This window comes from Akebia trifoliata, chromosome 2, assembly GCF_017979445.1.
Source record: "Akebia trifoliata isolate Shusen 1 chromosome 2, ASM1797944v1, whole genome shotgun sequence".
Classification (NCBI taxonomy): Eukaryota; Viridiplantae; Streptophyta; class Magnoliopsida; order Ranunculales; family Lardizabalaceae; genus Akebia; species Akebia trifoliata.
In genome coordinates, this window is record NC_141376.1 from 16,732,947 (window position 1) to 16,739,135 (window position 6,189).

Genomic DNA, 6,189 nt, shown 5'->3' on the forward strand with positions numbered 1-6,189 from the left:
TTTAAATTTAAATTTTAAATTGACTTTAAATTTTAATTGGCCGGTTAATTGGATTTTAATTTGACCGAATGTATTTTAATTTGTTGACTGCACTTTGATTGGTTGATTGATTTTAAAGTTTTAATTCAATTTTGCATTTTGATTGGTTGAATGATTTTTAACTTGATTTTCAATTTGATTTTGATTTTGATAATCGGTTTCTTGATTTTTAAATTAAATGTAATTTTTATTTTGTATTTTAATTGAAATTTAATTTGATTTACGATTTTAAATTGATTTTAAATTGATTTTAAATTTTGGATTTTAATTGGATCTTAGTTTAATTTTTAATTTAAATTTTATTTTGATTTAATTTTTTATTTGAATTTTATTTTCCTAGGGATCAAGGTCTTTATGTTAGAGTTGGATGTTAAGGGGTGTTTTGGTCATTTTTACGATTTTTGACGATTTTTCTTGAATTTATCTGTTTTTATCGATTTGGGTCCCGTTAGAGTCGAAATCACATTCTGAGTGCAATGGAGGTACTTTCAAAATTTTTCGGGGGTCCAAAATTTATGAGGGGCATTTTCATCATTTTGATGATGTTTTACAGATTTTTATGAATTTATCTGTTTTCATTGATTTGAGTCCTGTTAGACTTGAAATCACATTTTGAGTGCAATGGAGATATTTTTGAGATTTTTTGGGAGTCCAAAATTTATGAGGGGCGTTTTCATCATTTTGATGATTTTTTTTTTCAGATTTTTATGAATTTCTCTGTTTTTATCGATTTGGATCCCGTTAGACTCGAAATCACCTTTTGAGTACAATGGAGGTACTTTCGAGACTTTTCGAAGATCCAAAATTTATTAAGGGTATTTTCATCATTTAAGTGATTTTTTACGGATTTTTTTTTAATTTTAGCGTAAGGCTTCTTTTAGTCACTGTGTGAGTATTTCTAAGTTTCAAAGTTATATTTTTCTAGTGTAGCGAAGTCTCTAAGTTGTCGAACTGTGTAGTGAATCTAAGCGTACTTGCTTACTAAATCGGGTGTAAGGTGTAGCGATCCGAAGCGTGCGTAAATTTTTGTGTCAAGTCGTGACGAGTATGAGGGATGAAAAGACTAGAAATAGAAGGAATCAAGTAGTACTCACAAGCCTTCGAATTCTTTTATGCTCATCATTAGGAATCCACAACAGTCGGTTGACGAATTGTCGAATTGGACAAATGCAAAAATGAGGTGTCTACATAGATAAATTGTACCTTGGAATGACCTCAATGAAACAATTTCTCAAGTATTTGGGATCTAACAATTGGAAGAGCGAAAGAAAATACTAAATCTTAAAAAGCCAGATACCTCTTCAAAGGGAGAAACTTACTATTATCAGGAACTCTCGATCGAACATACTAATTCATTTTCTTTCCTTATTTTTTGTATTTCGAAAAAGATGGAAGCTTAATTAAAGGCTTTGGTGATTAATTAACTGTGCAATAATAAAGTAGGTAATAAAGACTCCCATCTACTTAATCGGAAGATTGTTTGACATCTCAAGAACAAAAAAGGAGCTTGGAAATATAACGTTATTATTGGTAAACAAGGCTTCGTTTGAGAAGACAATTAAGAAACTTTGAGTTATGAAAGAAATGATTTCATGGATGGGTGTTGTTAAGGCTAGATATGAAGAAAATTCTTGATTTCTCATACTATTGTAATTCATGGAACTTATGAAAAAAAACAAATAGATAAACATACATCTCAAGAGCTCAAGAACCCTATTTAGGATATGACCATTAATATCTTGGGTTTGCAACTTATTCGGGTAGATAACTTAAGGATGATAGTAACTTTTCCTTGAAGATTCTTATTTAGGTGAGATTTGATTTGTAAGAGATTAATTTATGTTACTTGGAGACATCATGATATCAAACAAGATTAGATATGAAAATTATTAATTTGAAGACTATTTGAGGAAGGGAGTCTAGTATTAAATTTCGAGGATGAAATTTTTGTTAGGAGGGGAGATTGTAATGACCCGTCTGAGTCACCACTGAAAATGCCTCAACACTTTTTACCATAAAATAAAAAGTATAAATTAGGGGATTTTCTAGGAATTGGGGAGTCCCCACCTAGTTTAGATATAGGAACCATAAATTGACTCCGAATTGGATACAGGTTGGTCCGCGAGTAAAAGAAATGGGCAAGGGGTCGAGGTATGATTTTTTGAAGGTGTTAGGCACCAAACCAGCCTGTTCGATCGAGGTGATTGGTTTCTACTACAATCCAAGAAAATCCTAAAGTAAAGAGAAAAAGACTAGGGTCAATTCAAGGTTCAATTATCGTCATTATTTTATGCACGAGTCCTAAAAATTAATTACAAAAGTTTATAGCTTCAAATCCTTTGTTGAAATGAAGTGCTTTATTGCATTGATGTTGTACTATGTAGTAAGCTGAAATACTATACACCCTATAAAAAAATATACACGAATAATGAAATGCCACAAACATGGTGTTTTTTATATAAAAAAGGTGTGCGGACATCAGAAACACACCAAAAGTGTTAATATTGGTGTGTCCACATCAAAAATGAATTTTTAGGGTGTTTTTGGATTTGAAAAATTAATTTTTCCGATCCAATTTTGCTACACATTTTTTAAATTATTTTGAAATTATTCCCACAAGATTATGTGCCTAAAAGAGAATTTAACGACATGGATTGGTCTTGAAATTTTCTGAAAGATCACGTAGCAAAATTAATTAAAGGTTGAGTGAGAGGGATTATATAAAAAAATTATTATGATGAGTTGAGGAATTATTAAGAAGATTACCATAATGATCCACAATCCCCAGTAGGTTAGAAAGTTTCCAAATCGATTAAAGCTTTACCATGGCATAATAAATCATCAATCAAAACCCGTGGTATGTTTTGTGATTGGGCTTTATGGTCTCACCAATTGATCTAAAGAATCCAATGGGTGAATGTGGATATTGGCACAATGGCTTTTAAGCCATGAGACTGATGCACCAAATATTCCTATGATGAGACAGATACCATGTTGCCAATACTTCCTTCTTGCAATCCATACACTCAACAATTAAATATTCAAAGTTGGATATTTCACCATCTTCATTTGTAATGCAGTTCTTTCTTTATAATTAAGTAGCTCACATACATACAATACACTCCATCAGTGAGCATTGGAAACATAAATACCTTTCATGTATTGTTATCCAAACCAAACTAGAGCACCATGAATTGATGTTAGTAAACCATTAACCCAAATTTAAGGCTTCAGAGCCAATCAAGACAATAAATAAATCAAAAAAGAAACTGATTTTCAACTAGGGACCAATCAAGAAGGTGTTCAAACTAGATGTGCAAGAGACCCTTTGAACCATTAAAACATGATCTTAATTTTGAAATGAGAAATCGATTCCAACTTGCTAAAATGAATCTAAAGGTTATAAAACATACCTCGACAATGACAGATCATATTAAATTTAACATTTGAAAAATTGACTAAATTAACTTGAAATCCTTGGATCTCAAGCTTATTCGAGTTTAACTTGATCTTGATAGTGATTTGACACCGAACGAGATTAATGCTTTGAAACCATCACATAAAATGAAGCTTTTAAGGAATGCAAATGGCACACAAGTAAAATTTTATGGCCATGCATCCACAATAAAGATCTTGAGGGATTATCGTGTTTGCATCAACCCCATTCAATTATTTGACTAATTAGGGGTTGTAAGATAATGGCTCATAACTTTTAAAAATACAAGACAATCATCCTCTTTATAGGTGATATCACTAAGTTGATATTTACCTCTAATGGAGACCTTAATTAATTCAAACCATCCTAAAATAACAATTACCCAGATTGTGTGTCCCCTTTAGGAAAGCTTAAATAAGAAGTCTTTGCCCAAGATCTCCAAATAGAGAATGGAATTTTTTGGTTCTTAAACTAAATGATGAAGAAATTGAGTCAATGGAGATGGGTGTTAAAAGACTAAAAGGAACCACAACAAAAAGGGATGTTGAAAAATTAAGGGAGGATGATGCAGTTTTAGATGGACAAAGGGATAGAACGATAGAGAAGGTCTGAGAGTGAGAGAGGGTGTGAGATTGTCTGTGAGGGTTGAGATGAAGGTGGTGAAGGTGAGGGTCGACTTTAGGCAGCAAGGGTGCAATGGGGAAATTACAATACAAAAAGGAATGAAAGGAATAGATGAAAGAGAGGGGGAGTGATCTGAGTGAGTGAGTAAGAAACTGGGGTGAGATGAAGGAAGCTCATGGTAGCTAAACCAAAGGGGGATTGTTGGGTTTTGGAAGAAAAAGGAAGAGAAGAGGATGGTCAAAGAGAATTAAACATGAAAAAGGTAAGTATTGTCATTTTTTTTTTTTTTAAATATTTTTCCTTGGTTGATGCTATTGTGAGATAAAGGTTCTTAAGTCAAGAGGAGGGAAGAAGAGAATGAGGTTAAAAGAGAGCTAAAAAAATATTGAGAAGTCAAAATTCTCTTTTCCTAGTGTTGTGAGGTATCTAGATTATCAAAATGTGTAGCAATCCTAGGCATACATACTTGCTAAATCAAGTATAGAGATGGAGACAATCCTAATCGTACGTAATTCTATGTCGAGCGTGCTAAGAAAGAAAAAAAATGGAATCAGAAGGATTGGGAAGGGATTGGAGAAAATTGGGATAGGGCCTCTCATATATTTTCTAGTTTTTCGCATATTCTGCGTTCATCATTAAAAATTCACAACAACTGGGTGACGGATTGTTGAATCAGGTGTATGTAAAAATGATGTGTCTATAGATGCCACTTTTTGGAAGAGGGTGGAAGCAAATAAGATGGTAAATCTACTTTGGTAGGTAATGCGACATCTGAATACTAAAGTCATTGACATTTTTTTTTGCAACTTGATTCGATAGTTCATTAGGGTGTTTGGAACCTTGAGGGTTGAGCTTTCCTTGGACAAAAGGTGTTAGATCATCGAACGTTAGCTCTCATTGATAGTTAGGATCTCCTTGAATTTGAAAACTTCTCCCAGACCAATGCAAATGCAATAAGAGTACACTTATGTACAATTATTTAATGATGGACGTATGATTTTGAAATGGTGTGCTTCTGTTTGATGCATTCATAATGGGGGGATCATGAACTTAAAGAAAAGTAATAAAAAAAATGATTAAAATAACCGAACAAGATGTGATAAAATATATAAAAATACCTAAGCAAAATCTAAGTAAAATTAAATAAAATCTGGGTAAAACCATATAGATATCTAAGAAAGAGTTCGAACAAAATTTGAGTAAAATCTGAGAAAGAGTTCAAATGAATATGAGTGAAATTGATCAAAATATGAGAAATTTTGAGTAAAATTGAGCAAAATCTAAGCATAACTGATCATAAATTGAGTATAAATTGAGCATAATCTGAATATAAACTGAGCATAATCTAAGCATAAACTGAAGAATTCTACTCTACCTACTCTGGCGAAAGAGTAATGAAATATATTTTGGGAATTCTACCCTACCTACTCTGGGCAAAAAAGTAATGAATTATATTCTAGGAGTCCTATTTTACCTACTCGAGGTGAAAGAGTAATGAATTATAGTCTGAGAGTTCTATTTTTCCTACTCCAGGGAAGAGAGTAATGAACTTTATTATGAAAGTTTAGGAGTATTACTCTATCTATTTTGGGCGAAAGAGTAAAGAACTACATTGTGGGTAAAAAAATGCAAAATCAAGAATGCTACCATGTTTTGAAAATCTTTGAATCTTATGGATTTTAGGCCAACATTCTAACTTTCTTTGAACCTCATTTTTTTAGAAAGATGTTGTCAAAATGGTTAACCTTATCATTTGGGGTAAAAATTGATTTGATTTATAAATTTGAGAACAAAATACCCCTAGTTGATCGGAGAACTCACTTTGGGGATAAACGACTGGATAAAGCTTGGAAAAATGTTCCTAGTGTGGAGGGGAAAGACCACATACTTTACAAGAGGAAAATCCTTTTTTTTTTAATGAAAATTTGAAATCTTTTATTACCACAATTGTAGTAAAATGTTAGGGCCCGTGTGGATTGACTTTTCTAAGTACTTTTGACTTTTGCGATGAGTCAGAAGTACTTTAAAGGTGTTTGGATAAATAACTCCTGGAAATAACTACTTTACTATGGAGTCATTTTAGTACTTTT